The sequence below is a fragment of the Ornithorhynchus anatinus genome, chromosome X1 (assembly GCF_004115215.2).
Source record: "Ornithorhynchus anatinus isolate Pmale09 chromosome X1, mOrnAna1.pri.v4, whole genome shotgun sequence".
NCBI classification, from domain to species: domain Eukaryota; kingdom Metazoa; phylum Chordata; class Mammalia; order Monotremata; family Ornithorhynchidae; genus Ornithorhynchus; species Ornithorhynchus anatinus.
In genome coordinates, this window is record NC_041749.1 from 32505787 (window position 1) to 32521155 (window position 15369).

Below are 15369 nucleotides of genomic sequence, written 5' to 3' on the forward strand. Positions count from 1 at the left end.
GTATTTAAGCATTTACTATGTGCTGAGCACTATTCTAAGCGCTGGGGTAGATACAGGGTAATCAGGTTGTCCCATGTGGGGCTCACACTTTTAATCCCCATTTTACAGATCTCTGGACTGGGCAAGCCCAATCAATATAACCAATCATTGTTTTTTATTGAGTGCTGACTGTTCACAGCAATGTACTAGGCGCTTAGGAGAGTACAATACAACAGAGTTAGCAGACGCATTCCCCACCCACAACTTACAGTCAAGGGGGGAGACAGACATTATTAGAAATAATTTACTTTCCCACATGCTATAGTTTGGTCAGGGGTGTTCTTACTGTATTTCCTACCTGCAGTTTTCATTATTAAATTGAGATCAGAAGAGCCCACAGATATTCCAAAAACCTCATTTTGGCCAACTTTTCTCCCATTGAACTTTTCATGAGAGCAACCAGCCAAAGTGCCTGGCTTAAATTTCGTCTGCTTTTATTCCCATGGGTGACCTGCAGGGGGATGAACTGATGAGAAATGAAGTGCCTTGAAGCCCTACAGAAAGGAAGTAAAAAGAGAGGAAGAAAACGAAGGGTAGGAGAAGGAAAAACTGGATAATCAAAGGCTGGCTGGACTTCGCAGGCTCTGATACTGGAGAAAGTGACAAGGTTTTCCCTTTTTTATCTTATGACATTTGTTAAACACTTACCCTGAGCCCGACACAGTACTAAGTGCTGAGGTAGGTACAAGCTAATCATATTGGACATGAGAAGCTGCCTGGCCCGGACTCAATACCTCTTCTCCCTCCCCCATTTAGGACAGGGACTGTGTCCAATCTAATTATCCTATAACTACCCTAGCCTTTAGTAAAGTGCTTGGAATCGACTATATTGTACTCTCCCTAACGCTTAGCATGGTACTCTGCACACAGTAAGTGCTCAAATACGACTGATTGATTACAGAGAGAGCACTTATCAATGGTATTGATTGAGCACTTACTATGTGCACAGCACTGTACTAAACACTTGGCAGAGAACATTATAAAAGAGTTGGTAGGAACAGTGAGACTTCAGTACCACAAGTGCTATTCTTTGCTAATATTGTTATTATTAATGGAAGTTGGGCATTAACCAAATTATCAAAAAGAGAAATTTCTCAGAAAGTGAGGTGAAGTAAGGAAAGGAAAGATGCATAAGGAAAAGACAGCCAAGAGACTCCATTATTATTATTATAATATCTTCCAAAACTTTTTTATTGATTTTAGCCTTCGCTTCACAGAGAACACGGAGAAGCTGAGACATATTGACTAGGTAGTAACATGATGTCGCAGAATGCAGTCACTCACTGCTTTCATCCACACAGATGTCTCTGCCGCTAACCTAATGCATGCTTGAACAGAGCCAAATCTGGAAGTTCATATGTAGATTCTCATTTGTTGAGTTCTTATCTAAATCTGCAGTTTCTCTCCACTCCCAGTGCACACCCCTTCATCTCAACCTATCCTCCTCAACTGGGACTTTGGAGAGTAAAATTGGCTCTGCATCCTGAATAGCATTACAATAACGGTTTACAGCTCATTTTCTTTTTTCTGCTGATCCCACCAAAACCCGGCTGGCCGAAGAGGCTTCCTGGCGGACAGCACCAAACACCGAATGTTGGAGTCGAGACTGTGGCTAATTAGTAGATCAAACAACCCCCAGACCGGATCGCACGCTGATATTTTCTTTTCCCACAAGTAATGATGTGCCCCCAGCTAGTTTTTTTTTTGTTTCTTCAAAACAAAACAGAGAAATTTACAGCCAGATTTTCCCCTCTGTGGCAATAGACCAAACATGCTTAAGCAGGTGCATTACCTTCTTTGCCGCAATATCCTTTCCAGTGCCAGCCCTGATTGGGCCTCCATGCTGTTCAAGAGACATTAAAGGTTGCATTTTCTTAATGGTATTTGTTAAAGCACTTACTATGTGCCAGGCACTGTACTAAGCACTGGGGTAGATACAAACTAATCAGATTGGACTCAGTCCATGTCCCACATGGGGCTCACAGTCTTAATCCCCATTTTATAAATGAGGTAACTTAGATGCTATTTCAGAGACAGAAGTTGCATTTTTGTAGTTCTGATCATGCTCAGACCTCACATAAACATGGAAGTCATCTAGTCCTCAGAATCCATAATCTTCACCATACACTTATCACACATTTAAGTATATTTAATATTCAATCAATAGCACTTATTGAGCACCTACTGTGTGCAGAGCCCTGTACTAAGAACATGGAAAAAGACAACAGACAAGGTGTTCCTAGTCTAATGGAGGAGGCAGACCAAAAGTGTTTGCAGATAATAGAAGGAAAAATAAAGATACAGTTAGTTAAAGCCAAAATAATAAAAGACAGATGGGTAGAAGGGGTAGATTCATATTTATCTAAGTTCTAAGGATGGCTACTGGAATGACGTGATATGATTTAGGGGTAGGGGAGTTGAGTACTCCCTGAAGGAGGTAAAGTTTCCAGAAGATTCTGGAGCTGGGGAAGGTTGTAGTCTGGCAGTTTGAATGGCAAAAGAGTTCCAGGCTGGGGGAAGCACTCAAGCAATGGACGTAAACTTGGAGAGCCATTAGGAGGTCCATTTGGGAGGAGGACCGAGCCCAATCTGAGGAGAAGTGAAGAGACTACATATCTATCCATCAGTGATATCTACTGGGCTCTGAGTTCAGAGCACTGTACTAAGCACTTGGGAGAGTACAATATGAGAGTAGCTAGAAATGACTCCTGCCATCAAGGAAGCTTATAGACTATAGAGGAGACATATTAAATTTTATATATAAATAGGTACTGTAGAAGTGTTTGCAGATTACAGACCTAAATGCACAGGTTAAATTGAAGGGAGGGTTTAAAAGGCAAAGTGAGGGATTAGTTAGGGAAGGCCTTTTGGAGTAGGTGTGACTTTAGGAGGGCTTTGAAGATTGGGGCAAGTAGAGATGTGCCAAAGGCAGGAGGAAATATGAACCTACAGAGGAGGAGAGAGGCTGGGGCTGGAGAAGTCGATTAGCCAATCGCTGGGGGAAGATATAGTAGTTGATACCATCGGAGCAAATGAGCTCTCCAAGGGAGTGGGCATAGATGGAGAACAAAAGGGAACTCAGAACTGAGCCTTGAGTGACTTGACTGTCAGAGGGTGGGAGGTAAGGAGAAGTCTGAGAAAGAGATTAAGAAGCAGCCTGAGAAATAGGAGGAGGATGAAGAGAGGAGAGTGTCAGTGAGACCAAGGTTAGATAGTGTTTCCAGGCGAAAGGAATAATCAACAGTGCCAAAGGCAGCAGAGAAGTTGAGGATGATTAGGATGGAGTAGAAGCCATTGGAGATCTTAGAGAGGGCAGTTTCTGTGGAGTGGAGGTGGCCAAAGCCAGATTTCAGGGGTTTAAGGAGAAAATTGGAAGAGAAGTGGAGGCAGCAAATGCAAACAACTCTCTGGAGGAGTTTGGAAAGGAATAGTAGAAGGGAGATTTGGTGATAACTGGAGGGAGAATTGGGGTCAAGGGATTTTTTTTTTTAGGATGGGGATACATGGGCATGTTTGAAAGGACAGGGGAAGGAGCCATTGAGAGAATGAGAAGTTGACAGTCAAGGATACAAGAAGGAAAGGGGAGGGGGGAGGGGGAGAGAAGAAGAGGGAGACAGGAGGAGAAGGGGAAGAGGGGAAGAGGGAATAGAGGGAAGAGGGGGAGAGGGGAAGAAGGGAAGGGGGGAGAGAAGAAGGGAAGACAGGGAGAGGGGAAAAAAAGAGAGATGGAGGTGTGAGAGGAGAGACAAACTGTCAGCTGTGATACCTCTCCCTCCTGACAGTCAGGAAAAGGTGAACTCAGCATATTTACTGATGCTCCGTGCCCAGAAAAATTGCTGACGAATTATCTCTCCACCGTTGTTGTTAAACACCTACTTATTGCTCTAATCGGATGATTTTCATGCTGGCGAGATGGAGATTGATCACTGACACTGACCCACCCGTGTGACAAGACTTCAAAAACTAGGTCATGAAGCCATGAATTGATCTGAGTGTTTAGCATGGAACTGTAAGGAGGGAGAGGCTGAGGGGGAAGAAGGACAAAAGAGGAAGCCGCTTAAGGTGGGATCAGGGAGAGGTGGCAGCAAAAGTCATCAACAGCAACCTGCCAACAGAGTAGAGTGTCAGTTGGCAATCGAGATGAGGAAGGACTGAATAATTTCTCAAGGGACTTCAGGGGTTTCTTTTAAAGAATAATGCCCTGAGGCTTTGCTTATTTTCACCCAAGGAGAGGATGAATGTACTTTGACCCTGGATTCTCCCCAGTAAGCAGGCCTAGTCCTTGGTATCCGACTCAAGCCAGAGAGAATCCCAGGAGATAAACAGGCTCAAACCTCCTCCACTCACTGGGAGTTACAGAGCAGGTGGGCATATGATCCTCTTTTGACCTGACATTTACTTGACGAATTGCTTTGGCTGCTCACAGCTCCTCCAGCGCCTTGGAACAGCTCCCTGGAAGAGGGACTGTCCCCCACTAGGAACAAGGATGATGCTGAAGGGGGCATTTCCTCCCATGGCATATATGGAGGAAGCAGCAGCCTGGGTCATGAGCTGCTTCAGTTCCCCATAGCCGCTTTGTTTTACGCAGGATGGACTAGAGCTGGCACTTTCCCCATCGCCCCCAGTGAAGGTTAATGAGTCTCAGAGAACTTCCCAGGGGTGTGGGACGGTTCCTTTCCCCATTCCTGGGGCCGGCGGCTACACCAAACCCTCACCTTCCATGAGGGTTAATCGTTTTCAGCTCAGCCTCAGGGTTCATATGGCTGACAAGAGCAAAGCAGTGATTTTACCATCGAATACTTGCCGGAACACGGCCCTGACTAAATCAAACCTGACAGGCAAGTTATGTGAGCAGTTAACTGAAGGTTACTTTTTAAGGCCAAATCACTGAGTGGATCAGACGTCAATTAGTTCTCACATGAGGGGAAAGAGGGATTTGAAAAAGCTCAAAGGTGAGAGGAGGCTACTGGGGAGAGAAGAGCCAAATTGTTTCCTCCAAACTCCCTAAACACCTTCTTAGAAGGAGGGACTGGGGGGGCTGACAAAGTCTCGTTCCTGTAACTGTAAGCTTCTTGTGGGCAGGGATTGTGCCTACAAACTACTATATTATACTTTCCCAAGTGCTTGGTACAGATACTCTTAATAAATACCATTGATTGGTTGATTCTCCAGGGCATCTTGCCCAACTGGGTTTCACCCTGCAGAAAAATCTCTTCCCTGGAACTCCCTCCCCCTTCACATCCAACAGACCTCAACTCTCCCCACTTTCAAAGTCTACTAAAATCCCATCTCCTCCAGAAAGCTTTTCTCAAGCTCTCACCTCCCCATTCTAGTTCCCTTACTAGTGAGTCACCTAGGCACAAAGAAGTTAAAAGACTTACCCAAGGTCACACAGTAAGTAAATGACAGAGCTGGGATTAGAACACACGCCCATGCTGCATCCACTAGGCAGAACAACAACAGGCAATCTTTAGGTGTATGCATAGTGTGATGCTCTCTGTAAGGTCTGCAATGACCTTTTTGGCCATTACTTTCTCATTGGTAAACTTCCCCATAAATTGAGACATCTCTGATACTAAGGACTACAATGTATATAGATTTCTCTATCCATCATTAAGTGGTGTTGAGGATGATGATGATGCCGATGATGAGAGCCAGACCCAGCTGACAAAGTGTGTGGATGCATTTGCTTACATTTTTTGCATTTTTCCTAATCATGTTATCCAGGGTCTGGGTACATCAAGACAGTTGCAAGCCTGTCCTTCTCTACCAGCTGCAGAATCACTTCCCCTGGAGCAGTGTGCTGCTCACTGATGCCTGAACCCACTGTTCCAAGGCTGAGGATTCATTGCCTGCAATACACAGCCTTATCTTAAGGCAGGGAACTCCTCCCTCATACTTGTTTCCAGCTCCTTGGAAAGTCAGCCTCAGGCGAGCCACAGGAATATTTGCTCATGTAAAACTCATCGAGTCAAGGTAGCCCACTACCCCACTATCTTGGGCTCAAACCCAACTAGAAACAAGAAACCTTGAGCAAGATTTTTCATTACTTAATCCCGATCTGGAAGAGAACTTTCCTAGTCATCCAGCTTTCAAAAGAACACCTGGAATCCTTAAATCTAATTCTTAAATACCTAAAGGAAAGGAATCACTTCCCTTATCTGTCTAGATACCCTCTCACTATTAAAACACAGTGTGATATAGTGGATAGAGCATGGGCCTGGGAGTCCTCCTGGGTATTGTTCTGGATCCACCACCTGTCTGCTCTGTGACCTTGGGAAAGTCACTTCACTTTTCTGGGCCTCAGTTACCTCATCTGTAAAACTAAGACTGTGAGGCTCATGTGGGACATGTACCGTGTCCAACCTGATTACCTTTATTTATCCCAGTGCTTAGAACAGTGCCTGCAACATTGTAAGTGCTTAGCCCATACCATTTTTTATAAAAATTAAGGATGATCTTTCAGGTCAATCCCAGGGGAGGTCTGTATCCACATGGCTATTGCTTAGGGGTCCAGGTGGAACGATGGACAATGCACTGTCCCCAAACATAGAGCCACCAACATGCTGATGGTAAAATGACTCAAAGCATTTCCTTCCCTCACTGTATACTAAGAGAGATAATGAACCCACAGGATGCCCTGTTCAAATGAACGAATGGTTTCAGACACTGAAGTGGAGACCCTTATTGTACAGCTCTGTCCATTCTTCATGATGTCCACCATGTGAAATTTAGTTGATGGATCTAATAGGATTTAGCATGGATATTAATTGAGGATACTCCGCTGAGTGATTCTCCAGCTGAGTCCACATAAATTTTTACTCCAAACCTAAACCTTAAACCAGACCATAAGGGGGGCAAAGTCATCAAAGATCCATGTCATTAAGGATCTTTGAATATCATTTTTTTGACTCCACCCCAACCCATTGCTCTCCAGTTCTCAGATACTTCTTGGGATAAGAGAGCCCAGAGCTCAGTGGCAGAAGACACTAAGGGACTGGTGTCTGGTTCCAAACCTAAGGCCCAGAAGAGTCACCTGGAATGTAGGGGGAAAATAGTGACCTAGAGGAGAGAAATAGGATTGAGAGAGGGGAAAAAGATCTAATTTCCAGGATTGCAGCTCAGAGAAGGAATCTGGCAAGTGAACATTAGTGATTGCAAAATAAGGGCTCTCTCATCAGATCCAGCCTCCTTACCCATTCCAGGGAGCCACGGTGACTAAGTCCAACACCCTGGAAAGCCACTGAAAGCCTGGCCCCAAATGGGTCCAGAAATGGTTCATTCATTCAGAAGCCTATTCTCCTGTTAAGGAGCTAAGGTAACCATCATGCTTGAGGTGACATTTAAAGGAGATAGATCAGAGCCTAGAGGTGAGGAGGAAGGGGCAGACTTTAGGAGTCCAGTTTTTCGATGTCACCACTACCCCATACTTTAGCACATTGTTTTTCAACCAGCGGGACTGTAGGTGATATCTCATGGGATACCTGGTAGTACTCAGTCCAAACCTCTTAGGAAAAACATCATGGTATTTTGTTTTATTAAGCACTCATCTTTTTTTATGGTAATTGTTAAGCACTTACTAGGTGTCAAGAGCTGCTCTAAGCACTGGGATACAGCGTGGCTCAGTGGAAAGAGCCTGGGCTTCGGAGTCAGAGGTCATGGGTTCCACTCCCAGCTCTGCCACTTGTCAGCTGTGTGACTGTGGGCAAGTCACTTAACTTCTCTGTGCCTCAGTTACCTCATCTGTAAAATGGGGATTAACTGTGAGCCTCACATGGGATAACCTGATTACCCTGTATCTACCCCAGCGCTTAGAACAGTGCTCTGCACATAGTAAGCGCTTAACAAATACCAACATTATTATTACAGTCAATCAAGTTGGACACCTTCCCTGGCCTGCATGGGGCTCACAGTCTAATTCAAAAGGAGACCAGGTATTGGATCTCCATTTTACAGATGAGCAAACTGAGACCGAGAGAAGTTAAGTAACTTGCCCAAGGTCATGCAGTATGCAATTGGCAGAGCTGAGATTAGAACCCATATTCTCTGGCTCCAAGGGCTGTGCTCTTTTCACTAGGCCATGTTGTTTTTTTACAGCATGTGAGCTTTAGATAGTTGTAGGGTCTCTAATGTAAAAGAGTCACTTTGGTTTTCCTTTCTTTTAGCATGTTAGCCGTGGGTCTTTTGGGGCAGATTCTCTTTATTGAAATGCTGACAAAGTTGCTGAAATTCATTGCCCTGGTGACATGAAAGAGTTAAGGCACCTCTAACCTGCTTGGTGTCTTGCTTTCCAGCTGTTCCCCAGGGAGAAGGTCACCATGTTCTACCATCTCCGCGCACTCCATCAGTGCACCCTAACATGATGGATGTGAGGAGGCTTGACGCAGGCAAGCACTAAACCTTCAAGAGAATGCCCGTTGGTTTTCCAATCACATCCAGTCCTGGCTGTCAGCCTGCAAAAGCGCTGGGATTTATGGTGCCGAGATGGAGCAGCGACTCAGGCCGTGAGATGCCTGTGGAGTTGGAGAGTTGCAATTCCAAGCCGAAAAGCAAAACCGTTGGACGGCTGAACCGTTTCTCAATTAGGTTCTGTTGTACGCCGTCTGCATAACATGCCACCTCCTCTCTCACCCCCTCCCCACCCATCCCAAGAGAAAGCAAATCCACTTGACTCCTTGCTGAAACGCACTGCCCCCAAGACAGTTTAATGGAGGACACTAAAGCATAGAAGACAGCCACCTTCTGCTCCGCTGGCCAGCCAATTCATTCAACTCATGGGGAAATGGTATTTAATGTCTCTCTCCCTCTTGTATGCTCTTCAAGCAAGCACTGCCCTAAGTAAGAGCTGAGTGGAGAGTTTATTATAATCACTGTTTAACAGAGTGAAGCAGGTTGGTTTGCTCTAATCGCCACTGACCTTTCAAGTCCATGTGTTTTTATAACGGCCCACCGGTCAATAATATTTGCCTCATGAAATGGAATGCCCAGGGAAAATGGGGCGATGCATCCTACCAGCCGTGACCGGGTGTCAATTATTTTTGAGTTAACTCTACCCTTTCTATGTCTCTGAATCTTTTTACTTTTTATTTCCTCTCTCGCACGGGCTTGGTTCTATTCCACTAGGGCTTTCTTGAGGCAGATGCTATCTCAGTGCTTCACAGATGTTTTTTCATACGATGTCCTCCCTCCCCCAGCCTTCCCATGGGCTGGTCATTCTTCCAGTTTGATACCAGGCAACCTGTTTGTTCCCCTGTTTCAATTACCACACTGGACACCTTTGTGAATCTATCATTTTAAAATATCCAGGCCTGCCACCCTTCCTCTATCCTCAGTTCCTGCAGCCTTGTTCTGCAGCTCGGAAGAAGCACTCATGTTCAGAGCCATCAGGGAGGGGAACCAAGCGCTCCTGAGGACAAGAGTAGGAGGTGTCAGGGAGCCCACCTTAGAGAAACGCTCTAGGTTCCGGCAGACTCTGGGGGACATTGGCAAAATGTTGTATCTGGCATGATACTCTTTCAACCGCTTAGTACAGTGCTCTCCGCACACAGTAAGTGCTCTATATCACTGACTGGTTACAGTATGCTGCACGCCCAGCCTAAAGTGTGCAATGTCATTAGTCCAACATTCACAAGAGCTGTCAGTGACCATCCTACCCTCTGAATCCCTCTCCTTGAGAAAAATAAAGAGACCAAATAATTGATCTCCTCTGAGGATGTCAGAAGGCTTTAAGGATTGGGAGAGAAGCCGGGAGTGGCACCAGGAAGTGGAGCCTGGCTACCTCCAACTTGTTGCCATTCACAGAATCCACAATCACCACCGACATCTCTTCAGAATGCAGGTCCTTGTGCTCTCCTTGTTACAGAGAAGGAAGCGTGGCCTGGTAAAAAGAACGCAGGTCTAGGAGTCAGAGGATATGGCTTCTAATCCAATTGCTTGCTATGTGACTTTGGGCAAATGGCTTTCCTTCTCTGTGTCTCAGTTACCTCATCTGTAAAATGGGGATTATACTCCCCTCCCTCCAATTTAGCCTGTGATCCCCATGTGGCATGGGGATCAACTTGTATCTACCCCAGTTCTAAACACAAAGCAATTGCTTAATACTATAAAAAAGAGACTCTGTAGGAGTCACACAGAGTTAAAAGTGGGTTAATGGAGATAGAGTCCTGTACTCCAGAGAGTAAAGCCATGCTAGCAGTTTGACTCAAATTTAGCTCATTAGCTTATTGGGCATTCTCCTTTTAAGCTGCTTAATCATTCAGTTTAACAAGGGCCATTTTGCCCCAATTCACTTTGATTCGCTTCATTTGGATAGTCATCTAATTTGGAAACCCAGGGCTAAAGCTGATAGCTGTTTCATTTTCCACCCCCAAATTCTGTCCTCCTCACCCTACCAGCTAGCCCTTTCCAAGTCTGTCAGGATGGATGCTTGCTACAGAAGTAGAGAATTGTGGAAGAACACCATGTACTAGGATGGATCCCAGGCGGCCCATGTGTAAATTTGAGCTGCCACAAGTCCTTTCCCACCAGCATGAGCTATTCTTCAAAAAGCAAAACAAACCCACGGCTAAAGGGAGAAGCAGTGTGGGCTAATAGAGTAGCAAAGTTGCTTAGTGGATAGAGCATGGGCCTGGGTTCACAACCTAGCTCTGCCACTTGTGTGCTGTGCGACTTGGGGCAAGTCACTTCACTTCTTTGTGCCTCATTTTCTTCATCTATAAAATGAGGATTTAATACCTATTATCCCTCATACTTAGATTGTGAACTCCACATAGGGAAGGAACTGTTTCCAGCCTGATTAACTTGTATTTACCTCAATGCTTAGAACAGTATTTGGCACACAGTAAGAACATAATAATAATGATGATGATAATAGTAATGATAGCCAAAGACTGTGACATTAGGTGAGGGAAAGGAGCATCAGCCTCCTGCGTGCTTGTTCATCTTCCTATATCTGGTCTGATTCTTGGATTTCTTTTTATATGCCCCCATTCTCTGTACTTCATGGTCTTCATACTTCTTTTTTCACCTTGGCTATGAGCCCATTTGTGGAAGAAGGACTGTTTCTAATTCATCTTGGATCCACCCCAGTGCTTAATACAATGCTTCACACAACACTAAGTGCTTAACCAATGCCATAGCTAATTGACAAGAACACTGAATGCATTCAAAGTGTTTTATTCAGAGCGCATATTGCATTTTTCTTATTCCACACTTTTTACCACATGAACTAATTACTAGTTGGAACACTTTTCATTCCAATCCTTTGACTTTTCACCAGCAATTAAATCCCACGTGGGACCCCCAGTGTCAGGAAGAGGGTACCAAAGGACTATTTCTGCTTCTACAGACCTGCTTTCATGCTTACAGTTGCTGTTAGGTTCTCCCTAGCTGCCCTGTTCTCTTATAATGCTGGATTTGCTATCTCATAAAATTCTACATTAAGGAAAATTCACACTATAGTTCTCACCCATTCTGACACCTCATGCCTGTGCACAAACACTTTCTTCCAACTTCACGCCATCTGTATCTAGTCTCATCTCATCAGAATAATGTTCTCTAATTCTCTAACAGCTTTCTAGCCAAAATGTGCAGTGAACTGAGTGTGCATGTATTTATGATGAGCATAATGGCATCTGATTTTTCTCCCTGACTCCTGGAGGGCAGGGATCATGCCCATTTAAAATGTGCCTCTAGCATGTAGCTCAGCACTCTGTACACAGTGGGCACTCATAAATACTGCAGGATGATGGACTAGAAAAATCAATGAACACCTTGATTATTAAGAGTTGACTATGAGACTTACACTTGGGATCAGATCTGTTGTTCCCCAATGCTCTGAGTGGAGAGAGGGTAGAGGTAAAATGTCACACAGTCTAACAAATGTGGCTAAAAAGATAGTGCAGTGTATTATTCCCTTCTCCCTGACTTCATGATCTTCCAAGTAAATTTCCCTCAACTGGTTGGGAGAGAAGCTAGTTCAAAGGCTGATGGAGATAACCCCAAAGCCTTAAACTTTGCTGCTAGCAGCAGACAGATGACAGTCTCACAAAGCGTCTTTCCATAAACTGAGCAAATGAACCAGAAGCCTGGGAGTGGAGCATAAGTGGAGTCTATCTAAACAACCAAGGTACATATGCTCCCATGGAAATCAATGAATGGTACTTATTGAGCGCTTACTGTGGGCAGAACACTGTACTAAGTGCTTGGGAGAATACAACATAGAGTTGATATTCATATTCTCTGTCCACAAGGAACTTACAGTCTAGAGGAGAAGTGTCACCAAGTCTTCAAAGGAGAGAGGGGGAAGGAGAGAGAAGGCAGAGAGAGGGTAGAGAAAGGGCAGAGGGGGGCAGAGGGAAAGCAAGAGGGGGAGTGGGGGCAGAGATAGTGGGGTGGGGGGCAAAGAAAGAGAGGGTGCAGAGAGAGGAGGGCGCAGAGAGAGGAGGGTGCAAAGAGAGGAAGGGAGGAAGGCACAGAGAGAGGAAGGGGCAGAGAAAGGAAGGGCAGAGAGAGGAGAGAGAAGAGAAAAAAGAGGCAGGAGAGAGCAAGACCAAGCTCCAGCCCAGGTCGCACCTTTAAAAATGGTCAATCCCTATCTTTAGAAGCCACAGGATTTTTGGTCCAGTAGGGTGAAGGATGTTGGGTAGTGGTGGAGACAGAAGGAATGACGTACCCTGACACTGATCGTGACAAGTCGTGTCGCTTGATGTTTCCACTTCAAGGCTTGGCAAATCACGTCCTGTTAGATTACCCAAGATAATGTGATTTGCCGATGCAGTCCGATGGGGTGAATAGGAGAGCAGAAACAAGTCAAGTAGAAAACAGAAGCTTCTCTCACACAGCACGCATCGTGACTACAGTGAATCATTATCATTGCGTGTGTATTTTTTTTTAATAATAGTTGTAATAAGACTGTTCACAGTGAGAGATTTTCATTCCAGAATCTTAAAGCCCTATCTCACATCAGTTCATGCTCAAGAAGGGGCAGAGGAGGAGGGCAGTTGTTGTAATAATAATAATAATTACAGTATTTAAGTGCTTACTCTGTGCCAGGCACTGTACTAAGCACTGGGGTGGATACAAGCAAATAGGGATGCACTAAGTTCCTGTCCCTTGTGGGGCTCACAGTCTCAATCCCCATTTTATAGATAACTGAGGCCCCGAAAAGGGAAGTGACTTGCCCCAGGTCATAGAGCAGGCAAGTGGCAGAGGTGGAATTAGAACCCATGACCATGACCTTAGAGAAACAGCGTGGCTCAGTGGAAAGAGCACGAGCTTTGGAGTCAGAGGTCATGGGTTCGAATCCAGGCTAAGCCACTTGTCAGCTGTGTGACTTTGGGCAAGTCACTTCACTTCTCGGTGCCTCAGTTCCCTCATCTGTAAAATGGGGATGAAGACTGTGAGCCCCACGTGGGACAACCTGATTCCCGTGTCTACCCCAGCGCTTAGAACAGTGCTCGGCACATAGTATGCACTTAACAAATACCAACATTATTATTATTACCTTTTGACTCTCAGGCCCATGCTCTATCTACTATGCCATTCTGCTTCTCTACTTCTCATTCTTGTACTCTCCTAAGCACTTAGGACAGTGCTCTGCACACAGTAAGTGCTCAATAAATATGAGTGAATGAACTGGGTCTCATCTCATCATGATGCATCACAACATTGCTGAGGGGAAGGGGAGCAATTACTTTCTTAGGAAAGTTTTTACAAATTCCATTTTTTTCTCTGAACATCTATTAGGCTCTGAGTTTCTTATTCCTCAAAGCTCAGCTGGAATCCCTCACCCTTGTTGAAGCCTTCTTTCATGAAACAAGAAAAACAGGGATTCCTGTAAGGTAGGCTCCAAAGGTTCCTTACCATATGCACGGCTAAAAAAAGCCTACAAAAATTCACCAACACATTAAATATATGTCCCCAGAAAAGATCTGTTTATGACTGGGTGTCTGACCATCTGGTCCCCCTTGGATTGCCAGCTTTTCTATGTTCTGCAAAGTGTTGTGCACACTGCCATGAACACTGTGAGCATTCAGTAAATATTGACAGTGGCAGATTCTTTCAGACAGAAATGCTGCAATGAGCACCAGGCATTAAAAAATGGGAAATATAAAATAAGTTATTAGAAGAGATGCCTACCTTCCTCGTGACAGGCCATCCACTAAAAGCAATTGATACCCAGGGACTCTGTGAATATCTTTATGTCTGATATTTAGAGTGTAAGCACCTTGTGGAGAGGGGATGTTTCCCTTCTTTCTTTTGTACTTCTCAAGAGCTTAGTACAGTGCAATATTGTGATATACCCACTGGGTGCTCAATAAGTTCTATTCCTGACATATTCATCTGCAAACTCAATTATTTTTCAGAAGTTAGTTATTCAATTTATGGTTTATTCGGGCCATTGGCTTGGTCTGTCCTTTGGCCATTTCAGAGACCCTCTATAGACAAGGAAAAGTACCTGAATTCAGCAAGTCAGATTTGTTTTTCTCCCTCTTCATGAATTCTGGGATTCTCCTCTCTAGAGTGAAGAGAGCTTTGTCATCATTCTGTCTCTATGGACAAATGACTCAACACTTCTCTTTTAGAGGATCTTTTTGGTTTATGGTTTCTTCAGGTATTTAAACTGACTATAAGTAAGATCTCCTTTCTGGAACAGATCATTTTGTGGTCTTTTATGACTAAAGGCAGATAAACTGGGAAAGCAGCATGGCATGGTGGGAACAGCCCACTCCTGGGAGTCATAGGACTTGAGTTTAATTGCCCTTGCTATGTGACCTTGGATAATCACTTAACTTGGGTGTGTCTCCATTTTCTCATCTGTAAAATAGGGATTCAATATCTGTTCTCCCTGTACTTGGACTGTGAGCCCCATTTCGGACAGGGACTGAGTGAAGAGTCTTTTCCTTTTTTTTTTTTTTAATAAATGGTATTTGTTAAGCACGTACTATGTGTCAAGCACTACATTACGTCCTGGGGTAGACACAAAGTAATTGAGTTGGACACAGTCCCTTGTCCCACATAGGACACCCAGTCTTAATCCTTGTTTTGCAGATGAGGAAACTGAGGCACAGAGAAGTTAAAGGATGTGTCATTCATTCAATCATATTTATGACTGCTTACTGCATGCAGAACACTGTACTAAGCACTTGGAAAGTACAATTCAGCAACAAATGGAGACAGTCCCTGCCAACAATGGGTTCACAGTCTAGAAGGAGGGAGACAGACAACAAAACGAGTAGACAGGCATCAATAGCATTAAAATAAATAGAATAATAAATATGTACATATAAACACAAATGCTATGGGGCAGGAGGGGGAGTAGAACAAAGG